Source organism: Halyomorpha halys, unplaced genomic scaffold, assembly GCF_000696795.3.
Source record: "Halyomorpha halys isolate HHAL.00 unplaced genomic scaffold, Hhal_1.1 Scaffold208.1, whole genome shotgun sequence".
Lineage (NCBI taxonomy): Eukaryota > Metazoa > Arthropoda > Insecta > Hemiptera > Pentatomidae > Halyomorpha > Halyomorpha halys.
In genome coordinates this window covers 902,258-916,102 of record NW_027109100.1, presented here as the reverse complement: position 1 = coordinate 916,102, position 13,845 = coordinate 902,258, and the positions used below count along the sequence as shown (strand labels likewise).

At 28.2% G+C, this 13,845-nt stretch overlaps 1 long non-coding RNA gene across 2 annotated transcripts in view; it reads right to left on the bottom strand.

Annotated features, from left to right (window-relative positions):
* LOC112210530 (uncharacterized) overlaps window positions 1–12,015 on the bottom strand; it is a 12,364-nt gene extending 349 nt beyond the window's left edge. The window contains exons 1-5 of one of the 2 annotated variants that reach the window (XR_010843390.1): window positions 6,351–12,013; window positions 4,764–4,850; window positions 2,011–2,222; window positions 668–909; window positions 224–405 (exon numbers count right to left, since the gene is read on the bottom strand). This is a non-coding gene — a long non-coding RNA (uncharacterized lncRNA). Of the gene's footprint in view, window positions 1–6; window positions 406–667; window positions 910–2,010; window positions 2,223–4,763; window positions 4,851–6,350 lie in introns of those variants that run through there. The other variant, XR_010843389.1, reaches the window with a different exon arrangement.
* Between the last annotated feature and the right edge of the window lie 1,830 nt (window positions 12,016–13,845).

Here is a 13,845-nt window from a genome sequence, read left to right as displayed (position 1 = left end):
TAATATGCTTTTAACACAGTACCACTACTTGCACAAATCCAAATTACACTCAAAAAGTGTAAAGTAAAATATATATTTAGAAAATAAAAATTAATAAATATCAAAACCATTAAATAACAAATTTGAAATCTATGTGAACATCATACAATACTTCAAGTCCAAATGTAATAATTAATAGGCTTAGTCTTTAAAAATTTTCTCCTCTTTGATGTTTTAACATTACATGGGATTTTAAATTGACAGTCTGCTTTGCTTTGTATGGACAATAAGGGCACTTGAATTGTGCCTCTTTACCACAATAATATTTTTTGTGGACATACAATCCAGTTTTTGATCTATAACTCCTTTGACATACTTCACATACAAAAAATGGAGTATTGTTTAATTTATATTTCTCGCCAGAACCTGAAATATATCAATCACCTATTAGATGAAAATTATTCTCATTTTCATAAAACATAAGAAAAGTTTTATTTCATATTTCTATGATTTTTATTTCAGGAATAATATTGCTTTTTTATCAAAAAATTATTAAATATAAATATTTTTAATAATATGATTGAAGGGAAAGAACAATATACAATTCAAAAACATATTATAATAATAAAACTGAGATGTATTAGTCATATAAATTTCATTTATTTATTTAGTATAGTTAAATAAATACCATTAACTTTATAACTAAATGAAACAACCATGTTTTATCATCTTAATGCAGTTGAATGATTCAGCATCATTTAAGTCTTCGAATTGGCTGTCTATGCTTCAGTGAAGCCAGTAATAAAAAATTTCAAATTTCTATATTTTTCAAAATATTATTTTTATGGTTCTTTACACTAGAGCTTAATTTTTTCATTCACTTTTTTTTTTAACAGATAATCATCACTTTCGATAACCTCAACTTAGACCCTGAAAAAAAAAAAAAAAGAAAAAATGATCAATTATGTTTAAAACTTTAAGAATATAAAGAGTTATGTAATAGACTGTTGAAAATCGATCAGCTGATGGTCAGTAATAAAACATGCAACAATGAAATATACTGCTCTATTTGAGTTGAAGTTTCAGCCTAAGTTTTAGGGCTTCACCAGAGCTAAAAAAAAAACATGATATAAAAATAATAGAAATGAGAAGAATAAATATAATGCAATTTCTTGGGTAAATGTGAAAATAAAACATTTATTTTTCATATTTCCCAGTTTAATTTTTTTTATTCTTCCATTTTCTCACCCCTTATCTATAATAGCTGTATAAAAATTAATGGAGCAAATATTGTTCAATAAATATATTTTACAAACAGGTTTTACACTTTCTCAACTATTTGCAAGTTTCAATGATCATTAACTTAAAATTTTAATTATCTAGGTTTACTTAAAACCAATGTACGTACATAACTGTTGAGTAAACATTTTCAAAAGTATTAATGAATTAATGAATTTTAAGCAGAGCATTATTCCAAAGTTGTAGAAAATGAGCAACAATTTAAAATAGAAAACGTTTAAGTTGTTTAACAGTCTTCTATCTTTCTTTGTTATTTCTTTTTTCCAAATTTTTTTATAATCTTGGTATTATTTTATTAAAAAATAGACCCATAAGTTTTCATCAACTAAGCAGTTTTAGAGATAAACTAATCTGCTAAAATAATTTTGGAAAATATGAAAAATTATAAAAGTACCTACTATATTACTTATCAGTAATGTATAAAAAATTACTACGAGTATTGACAATAACAAATTTTATATCAATTTGAAGATTGCTCCATGTTAGATCTTACAACAGTCCAACATTATTTAAAAATATAATTTTTTTTAGAACTCGAGGAGATACTAAAACTTGTAATTAATGGTTATGTATATAATTTTTATAAATAAATAATTATTTAATTCATGCAACATATATCACGTACAAATTTAACTCATTATGAACTAAGAGACTTTAACATATGTCGAAGGAAATATTGACAAATACAAAGAAAATTGATGTGGGTTTATAAAAAAGTAATTCAAATCTTACCTGTCAAAAGGAAAAATTTCTAGTTTCATTGTGTAAACGATGTATATGTCTCTTCAGGTCATAGATTCTATTTGTTTTGTATTTGCACTCAGGACACCGAAACCGTAAATCAACACCGCAATCATTCCTTAAATGGCTTAATAAACTATGTCGCACTCGGTAAAATTTACCACATCTAGGACAGTTTTGACCAAGGTAATTTAAAATAGCCCCTGGAAATATAATTAAATATTACACTTACACCATAAACAGATTAAAAACAAAAATAATATATTAAAAGTTGGATGGGGTACTTTGTTTTTAATTACATTGCAAATTGGATAAATTTAGTATGTCAGAGTACTAAAAATTAGGCAAAAAGTGGGTAGATAACACCAAATGGCCAAATCCAACAAATGACTGATAAATAGACACACAGTGTTGAATTAATGATTAACATTCTTTAATAATGTTAGTTTAATTATTAATTACTAATCACAGATTTTTTCATAAAATAAGACAATCTGAAATTTAAAAAAAGGCAATATAGTTACTATCACAATTTACTTCAATTTGTACATTAATCCATTTGTCATTAAATAAATACCAATGTTTAAAACAATATTTTTTCAGGAATATCATTTAATGTCCCTTTATTGATTAAATAAATTAGTTAAACTGGTGTTATTATGAAATTGTGAATTCCTTTTCTTTAATGTTGGTTCAGTTTGCCAAAAATAAGATGTTATATCAATATTGATGATTCTTTTTGCCTTTAATCCTCTGAACAAACAAAAAGAAGTTTCAGGGCTTTTCGATATTTTTACCACCTAAGTTCACAATGGGAAAAAGCTTTATTGAGCATTTTTTAATTGTATTTCATCTTGAACAACGACCAAATTGAATTACCCTCAATGTATCATAGGTATTTCGATCTTTCATGCGACATAGTGAGTAATTTCAGTCATTGAATAGATTTTTGGATTGATGGTACAGGTGTTTATGGTAAGTAGCCCACCAAATGGGCCTAGCAGTCTTTTTTTCCAATCCCTAGTAGCTACCAACAGGTTTACTAACCCATACAGAGAGGGAGTGTAAATATTCATTTCTCGGAATTGCCAAGAAATAAATACTAACTGCCCCATGAGTCAATCAAACCCACAACATTCTGAACCAAGAACTCTGAGACCCTCACATCAGCATGCTTGACTATCATGTTCTCTTGGGATTGAGAATAACAAATGATTCCCTGATATTAAACAGAATGTTTTAAATATATTTCATTCTTCCTTTATAACTGTATTTAATGAACTTCTTTAAAGCAACTTCATCTTACAGTTAAGAGAAACAGGAATAAAATTACTGAAACATTTTTTTATTTAATTTTATTTATAACTTGCCAATAAAATAAAAATCATAACATAAACATGAACATTGTATAAATAATGCTATTGAAAGAAGCCACTTCCCAATAAGTCAGTATGTTGCGTAAATGTATGTCGCCTTAAAGTTTTTGCAAATCTTGCTTTATAAGAGCAATAAGAACATTTGAATTGGGGAGCCTTTCCTCCACACTCATATTTCTTATGAGCACTCAGGCTTCCCTTGTGTTTATAGCTTCTTCCACAATCACATCTAAATACTTTCATATTAAAACATTGACCTAAAAAAATAAATAACAGATAAAAATAATCCCAAAAACAATAATACATTTACATAATCTAACCTTTAACAGGTTATAAAACAATGCATTTCATAAAGGGTAAAAATAATATAATGCAGAAATAGTAAATAAATTAATTAAAACAATAGTTATAATTAATAAAATAATTAATTATAAACTCTGCAGTGAATTACAAACCAATGTTCTACCACTACGACCCATCAAAGGTCTGGTCTAAGGTTCAGTGCTTGGTAAGGAAGTTGTATTTCTTTACTGTAATACAAAGAGGGTATCTTTCCAGGATCGGGCGCAGCTACCAAGTTTTCCAATCCTTGAAGCCACTGAAGAACAAAACACTTTTCCCAACCACCTAGACCATCTATTACTGGGTAAATATTTGTTTGACATAACCTTATTTAAACCTAGACCTGGGAGTTAGGCGTCCAGTGCATTACCTATTGAGTAATCTCACCCGTTAAAAATCAAAAAATTGATTAAATAAAAAGCAAAAATTAGGCAAAAGCAGAAATAATAACTATTGATTCACAATAGGATAGAATTATTAAAAGATTATCATTACAAAATATGGATAGAGAGAAAAGAGGAAAAGAATTAACCAGCAGTAGACAGATACTCTATTTGTTTTATTTATTAACAAATTAATAAAAAATTAACTCTAAATTTTAAGTATTTAAATTACTTATGAACTTAAGTCCTCAAAAGCAATATTTTGTTAAAATATAGAGTAGTTCTATATATCCTATGTATCATATAATACTATAAAGATTATATTACAAATAAGACATCATCAACAACTATCAAATATCACACCAACAAATGTGAAGTTTTACATTATAAAATAAAACAAATAGTATTTTCATTAAAAAACTCTCTGATACCATGTACTGTGCTGTACAAATGATATAAGTACATTCTGACAAAATAAGATATTACAGTTAAAAAATGCTGATTAACTTTTATATAGAATTTGCCAGCCCATTTCCCATAGAAACATATAAAGTTCCATGTCTAGTACCAATATGAGACTTAAGGTTGCTCTTTATTTTTGTTTTGTAAGGGCAATGGGGGCACATATATTGAGGTTCTTTACCGCATTCGTTTCTTTTATGGGCAGATAGATTTCCTTTATATTTGTAGGTCCGTCCGCATTCACAAACATAGACTTCAGAGGTTGGAGCTAAATAAACAATAAATTGATTAATTAATAAAGTAACACTGTGAATAGAAAACTTATTTATTAATTTATATATAATCATATATATAAATAATATTCATAAATTGGAAAATAATAAAAAAAAAAGGAAGTTCTTTTTTTTGTTTTTTATTAAAATCTTTTATCCCTTCATGAATTTTTGAGGCAATTGTCTCTGCCCGTCACAATATGAAAATTATATTGTGTATAGGTACAACATATGCCAATAATACTTAGTTTCAATTTAAGGATGATGTTACAGCTATCATTCAATACTATGAATAGAAGTTTTCGGTATCAGATTTTGTCTGAACAATCTGTGGGGTTATTGATAGAGGTCTTGAAGTCGACTAACACATTTTAGTGCAAATTCAACACATTCCCATTCCTATGAGATATTCAGTACCTATCTTAATCGTAATCACTACAGTGAAGTGGCCATAATTTTGTACCGATTGCAATAATATGTAAAGGATATATCTATCTTGATACACATAAATATTATTTAATGAGAAATAGGAAAATTTGGTATCAAAGAAAAAAATAGAATACCATACTTTTCTTAAACTTATTAAATAATAGAATACTATAATATAACAATATAATATTAATAATAGGCAATAAAAACTTTGTAATTCCATTAGGATAAACAAGGAGTTACAAGGTTTCTATTGCTTACCATTAATATATTACTATTCTATCACGTAATTATTTTAAGAGAAATCAGGTATTCTGCCGTCGGAATAATTTTGGTATGCAGTATTACTGTATTAGTCATCACTAGTTGGTCCAGTCATTAGTACTGCTAGGTTAAGTTTTTATTTTATTTCTAGTAACTTATTTTTGACTCTACAATTCTCCACATCTTGTTAATTAGATGTAAAACAAAAATAAATTACATAAATTAAATACATTAAATAAACTAGATGTTAACTTTCTAATCATTAAATTGAGTATAAAAAATTACAAACTTGTCAAAATATGCATAAGATTTAGATATCATGGATAGTGAAAATAAAAATACATGAAAAACTGATTATATGTTTAAGCCTAAGTAACACATTTGTATTTATTTTATGACTAAGCAATCAAGAATTTCAGATCCCTTCTTTGATATATTCATTTCTATAGTTCCATTTAATTTTGTTTTTTTTAACAGGTAGTGATAAATTGCATACATATGATTCTCACAGGGAAAAAATGTAATCTATCTATTTGTTTATTGTATATATAAGGTATTTAAAAGTAATTAAACCATATGATAGGAATCTTATAATCAATTACCAAGAGAAAAAGTGAACAACTATTAAAAATATTTAACATTGTTGAGTGGAAGTACTTTTAATGAAAAATTATTAAAAAACGAAATAAAATAAACAGATGCTACTGAAAAGTGATGAATGGTTAGAGAAAGGAAAAGGAAATATTGAGCTAACATGTTAAATAAACAGAACTTGTACAAAAAATTAATATCAGAGGACTTACCATGCATCTAAATTTATTTCATAATATGCAGAATAATGTTTTTATTTTTCTTCTTTTAGAGTTCAACACTCAATTTCTATAGTTTATTAATAGCCATTCCAATTGCTCAAGATTCTTTTCATTTGTAAAGTCCTTATCAGCATGCATTCCCTTAAATCTTTTTTCATTGATACAGAATATGATGAATATGTATCAATTTGAATAATTTTCTATTTTATACTTCCAAAAACAGAAGTCAAATTCAATTAGGATTAAAAACGTCTAATAAAATCACTAAATTGCATCAAAAAATGTATTTACAGTAAAAAATAAAACGGAATTGCAATGAAAATATTTTTATATATCACAGTCAGTTAAAAGCAAAACAATTTGATTCCAATGACCAGAATTAGGTAACTAAGGGGTTTTCAACAGATTTGGGTCATAAAGCATAGCATGTTTAATGCCAATGTGTGTTCTCAAACTTCTCTTCACTTTTGCTCTGTAAGGGCAGTGAGGACAACTGAATTGAGGCTCCTTTCCACATTCGTGTTTCTTATGAGCATACAAGCTAGCTTTATGCTTATAAGATCGACCACATTCACAAAAATATACTTCATTAGCAATGATGCCTGCAAAAAAAGCAATATGAAATAAATTAAAAATAAATTATAAAACAATTTTTTTTTTAATTCATCATTTAGAACAATGATGTAGAAACTTTAATAATAAGTAATTCAAAAGGAAAATGGTAATATAAATTTGAAATATTTTAAGGAATTTTGAAGAAGTTGAATATTTTAGTTTTTGAAATGACAAAAAAATATAGTAAAAAAAATAATCAAGAGTAGCTTAATGAGGGATAAATAATATACTTCATAAACAAACTACTTCATTTAATCAATAGAAATAGAATAAGTGAGTATATTAAATTGCTTAGTTCACACCTTCTGAACAAAAACTTAAAAGTTAGGAGAAGGGCTACACAATACACAGTACTAAATTAAGAGAACTGTATCCAGTAAATATAATTCAGGTTATTGCATTGCAGCAAATAAGATGGATGTGCAGGGTTGTAGGGCTGGATAACGAACGAATTCTTAATATGATAATTAATACTGAACTGGCAGGAAAACATCCGAGGGGTAGACGGAAGCATAGGTGGGAGGATAATAGTAAGAAGATTGACCTGGTAGATTTGGGTGCAGACAGATGTCACTGGACAGATGTATAAATATGACAGATATACAGAATATGATGAATCTATGTATCAAGTTGAATAATTTACTATTTTATACTTCCAATAACAGAGAAAGAAGCCAATAACAAATGAATTAGGATTGAATCATCTAATAAAAATCACAAAATTTAATGAAAAAATCTATTTATAGTAAAAAAGAAACTATTGCAGTGAAAAAATGTTTATATATCTAGAAAAACATTTTTATCCCATTAACTAAGTGAAAACCTCTTAAAATAAAAGCAAAACAATTTTATTCCAATGACTAGAATTAGATAACTAAGAGGTTTTCAACAGATTTGGGTCATAAAGCATGGCATGTTTAATGCCAATGTGTGTTCTCAAACTTCCCTTCATTTTTGCTTTGTAAGGGCAGTGAGGACAACTGAATTGAGGTTCCTTTCCACATTCGTGTTTCTTATGAGCATACAAGCTAGCTTTATGCTTATAAGATCGACCACATTCACAAAAATATACCTCATTCGCAATGATCCCTGCAAAAAAAAAAAGCAAAATGAAATAAATTAAAAATTAATTATAAAACCATTTTTTTTAAATCATCATTTAGAAAAATAATAATTAATTCAAAAGGAAAATTGTAATATAAATTTGATATAAGAAGAAGTGTAACAATTTATTTTAAACATAATAAAAAAATGTTCAAGAGTAGGTTTGTGAGGCATAAATAATATACTTCATAAGCAAACTACTTCATTTTAATCAATAGAAATAGAATAAATGAGTTTATTAAAGCATTATTTTAACAACAAACTTTTACTTAGTGATGGAGGATTGTATGATAAATAATTTAAAAAAGAATATTATACATTTAGATAACTGTCTTTTTTTTATATCAAACAATTTTTTATATCAACTGTATCAATCACAGGAATTTTAAAAACAAAATACAAGTTGTCAAAATTATTCCAATCAGTCTGATGGATTATAATCAGCCCACTATAGTGAGCACCTTTAGGCGATATTTTGTTTATATCTATCAATTCTTACGTCACTAGCTGGATATAATGTAATATGCAATATAATATTTACAACAAAGATAATATAATGAATTTATAAGATAAATATTTTTTTATAAATTCAGAAAATTAAATGATGTTCGAAAACTCAAAACTTGTTATGTTATTTGAGAACTTTTTGGGTTTGATAAATGAAAAAATACATCCAATAACAGCTAAATTAGTAAATTAGTTAATGGTCACATGTAATTGAAGAATAAAAGTATTTAAAAAATGTATACATATAAATTAAAACTATATATAATTATTGTTTTAAAAACATTACTATATCAAGATTAAATTATACCTTATAATAAGTGCATTTATCATTGTTTAATATATTTATCTATAATACAGATAAGTTATAATTTAACTGCTTCAGCAACTTTTTTTTTTTAAGAATAATATGAACAAATCAAAACAACGGTAGACAATGAAAACCTCATAACTCCATTAGCCTATGGGATCCAAAAATTTCATTGCCTTACATTTTTTTTTTCGTACCCTCCTGTGAAGATTTTAATTGGTATTTAGTACATGCATATAGGAGGTATGCTATATGTATAGCTGGGTGTGGGTTTGGCATTATAAGGTTAGGTGAGGGGTCCAATGAAGGTTGTAAACTTGGTTGGCTTACGCCAGTGGATTATTGGAACAGGGAGGGTCGTTCCGCTGGTGGTTGTCTTATATCGAAAATTTGATCCCTTTAAGTTCTGGAACTAAACACAATCATTGGGTAATGGGCTCAGTAATTTCTAAGAATGTATTGTTTTTAGACCAAGGGTTGTGAAAGGAGGGTCATGCTCAACTGTCAAGTATTTCCCCAATTAGTAGTACCCAAGAACTTAAAAATTCATCTAGAGTACTTTTTTAATTTGTTCAATGACATAAAAAAAGACTTCCATCAAAATTTCAGATTTTTTACAAATGTTTTACTGAGCTTAATATTAAAATATATTACAATTTTTTTGATATTTCTATAAAATTCATTGACATTGTTACAACAAATTGTATTCAATCATTAATTAAATAACTAAATTAGGTTAGTAAAGCGTTCAGTATTCTCCGTGTTCATCTCATTCATTTATTACATATTACAGAATGAGCATAACTGTCACTCTTGGGAGGAGTGTTTCATGCCAGGCAATCACTTATCGTTATCATATACAGTGAGATGGCTTAGAGCTGTATTTTAAAATTACTGAAACATGATGGAGAAAGCACCAAATTTGTTATACAGGTACCAACTGAGCTACCCCCTTCCTCGGCCACCCAAATCCTCTAAATAAATAACATAAGGAATAAATATCTAATCTCTTATGTACTTCACCAACTTGAGATTAGGAATGTCATTATGTAAAAAAAAAAAAATAACTTAGTAATAATTAGGAAAAAAATTACACAAATGAATAATAATAATAACAGAACCAGGTAATATAAATAAGAATAAAAAAAAGGTTAGGAAATGGTATGTTAGGTTAAACTAAACTTGCCTTAAATGTAGTGGCTTAGTGAATTTTACTTTATTTTTCATCATATTGTCCTTAATAGCAACTTCTTGAAGTTCAAAAAAAAAAAAAAAAACAGGATAATTATGACATGAGGCCATTCAACCACAGAAATTAAAATGTTCAGGCAAAAAAAGGGTATAATTTACTATTGTTCATAAGGCTGGTAAACAAAAAATTAAGACAGCATAAATAGGGAAATTTTTAGAGTTTGAACATCATAGAATCTAAACTTGTTCGAAGATGTTTTAATGCAATATGTTTTTTTAAATTGGTGGAATATCTTGTCTTATGATCACAATAGGGACATTGACACTGTGGTTCTTTGCCACCACATTCAAATTTCCTATGCAGACTAAGGCCTTCTCTTGTGCCGTATTCTTTTGGACAACTTTCACATTTATATTTTTTAAAATTATTAAATGGTTGGGACAGTCCTGCAAATAAAAAAAAAAAATTAAAAATAAAGAAAATCAACACGAAAATACCTACTGAATTTTGTCATATTAATCATTGTTTAAAATATTTATGTGTGATAAAGATTACTTATGATACAACTGCTTCAACGACTTTTTTTAAAAGAATAATATGAAGAAATCAAAACAATGGTAGGCAATGAAAACCACATAACTTGATTAGCCAATGGGATACAAAGCTTTCATTTCCTACCATCGAAAGTTTTATGCATATTTTGAAGTTAAGTAACTAAGTATAAACATTGGGTGCTGGATTCATTACTTTATTAGGAAGTACTGTTACTAGACTGATGGTTGTATGAGGAGGTGATTTGGCAAGGTTCATACTAAACCATCGATTTTTTTCTCAATTTAAAGAGGCTGGGTGAGGCCCAGAAGGAATATCCTGACCCCAGGATATTTCCACGGCTGAAATAACAGAATAAATAATCATCTCTCACAGGTGGACTCGACCCCAGGTTCAGGAGACAGAAGCACAGTACCTTCTTCACTGAGCTACCCCACTTCTCAGTAACCTCATTCCTCTAAATGAGTAACATAAGGAATAAATTTATATCTTATACACTTCTTCAGCTTAATATTAAGAATGTAATTATGTAAAAGAAATGAATAGCTTCATAATGATTTTTTTTTTTTAAATACACAAATAATGGCTTGGTGAATGTTAGTTTAATTTTTACAATTTTTTCATTATAATTTTCTTAATAGCTGTTTCTGTAAGTTTGAAAAAATACAAATTTAAATCTTTTTAAATTAACATTAAATTAATAAGAAAAAATATTATGTTATATATTTAAGGGAAAAAAAAGTAATTATTTATGAGGTTGATAATAATAGCATAACTACAAAAATTTCAGAGTCTAAACATCACAGAGTTTAAACTTGTTCGAAGATGTTTTAATGCAATATGTTTTTTTAAATTGGTGGAATATCTAGTCTTATGATCACAATAGGGACATTGACACTGTGGTTCTTTGCCACCACATTCAAATTTTCTATGCAGAAAAAGACCCTTTCTTGAGCTGTACTCTTTTGAACAATTTTCGCATTTATATTTTTTTAAATTGTTAAAAGGTTGAGACAGTCCTGCAAATAAAAAAGAAAAAAAATTAAAAACAAAGAAAATCAATGCAAAAGTATCAAACCCATGCATACACAAAATATATTATAACCTTTTCATAAAAAAAGAATATAATTTTCACTCATATTCAAAAATTAATTAATAATTGCTCATAATTAAATTAAATATATATTGCTTTAAATTTAACAGAACAACAAATTATATTCCTAATGTATAATAACTAATGAAGGTAAATCTACAAAGATTGTTCATAATGAATGAAAAGAACCAAGCGAACTTGATAGTCAAAATTAAATTCATAACTAAAAACATCAACAACTCTATAAATTTATTTGAGTTCACAGCTAATCTTAATATAATATAGAAATGATGAATAATCAGTCTACTAATATCACTGCAAAGCAGCATTATGTGCCAGCAAGAACTTAAAATACAGAAAAAAAATTTATTCACAAAAAACTTATATTCTATTAATTTTTTTTTTTACTTGGTAACTTAAATATGGCAACATTAAAGACAAAAATGTAACCATTTAACAATATTTGATTAAATTATTTTGGAATTAAAACTTTTTGTGATTTGATTATATCATTGAATGAAACTTACTTTTCTTGATAATTAAAGAACTATCTATGCCCTTAGAGTCAATTGGTCACTGATCTGAATTGGGTAACAGGTATTCTACAGTTTGACAAAATGGTACTTTCAATCCTCGTTACCTATGTTGTTACTTCAGTCTCATGACATTGGTAGTTCCTTACTCTTCCAGTTCAATTTACCAATGTTGCTCCTTGTTCCTTCTGCCCACTTTCTTGGCACTGCTTCCATGGTCTCTAGACCTAGGCAGTCACACGCAATGTTGCATTTACGATATCCCTTGCTCCTCCCAGAAACATTTTAGCTTTCCTTTCATTCAACCTCTTTCGCTTCTATACAATCAAGCCTTACATCCAGTGTCCCTCAACTATCATTAACCTTTTCTGCAGTTTTAGTTCTATTTCTGTCATTTTAAACTTTTTTATTAAATGTTTAATTTAAACCAGGATTTTTAAAAACCAAAAAGAAATGTAAGTGGAAATACAAATTTTAAAAAATCACAAATTATTTAATCACATAATCATATAGTTAAAATATATAATTATCAAAAATACTAAACAAAACAACAGTTTAGATGATCAAAGATTTATTTAATAATATACAGGTACTTTAAAATTTATTAAATGAATGAGAATCACTTTAGCCTGTCGACTATTAATTTTTATTAATATTACAGTAAATTTGCAAGTTAGATATATTAAAAGTATCATAACCAAGAAAATAATTTTAACTAAATATATTTAGTGGGAACAAGAAAATAATCACTTGTATCATCATTTGCATCTAAAATATCGAGGAGATATCAAGGATTGGGTCTGATCCGCTGCCAATGGGAGGCTCCTCTGCAGCATTGGTCCATTACCCAACGACTGTTGAATGTTTCAGATGCCCTATTCCAATCTATATTTATTTACAATGCTGAAATCGTGGTATGTCCCGATAGACTGGGTGTGGATCAGAATTACCGAAGTGTGGAGCTCTACGGCAGTCATTGCGAGAGAAGGCATTCGAAGTATGGGCCAATTGCAGGTGGCAGGATATTGGTGTTCACTATTTCAATGAGCCCCCGAAAACTAATAGATATGTGTGCAAGAAGCAGGTACTCTCGGAGTCAGAATAGATGAATGCCTTGAAACAATATAAACTACACACCCCTGAGTGAGGACCCAGGAGCCAGTGGACAGCAAGGAGAAGTTGGTCCCTCTGTCGCAAATGCGGCAGAGAGTCTGAAACATGAGCCCATGTGTTGGGGAAATGCCCCAATAACTACTCCCTCCTTATAACATGCCGGCACTACAGGGTCAAAGAAGAATTGATGAAGTTCCTGGGAAAAAAAGACTTCACCTACTTTGATGAGGTTGGTAAGGAGGGATATTGTGTAGACACCGACGGATCCGTAAGATACATTGATATTATGGCATTCTCTAAAACATGAGGCATGGCTCTGGTCTTGGCTCCGACGGTGAGATATGAAATAATAACCTCGATCAGGTGGGTGGAGTGGAAAGGGAAAAAAAGGAAATATAGAAAAAATGCGACCCTCTTCTTAAGGAAAAATTCCACGAGACTGAGAGAGTGAGAGAGAGAGAGAGAGAGAG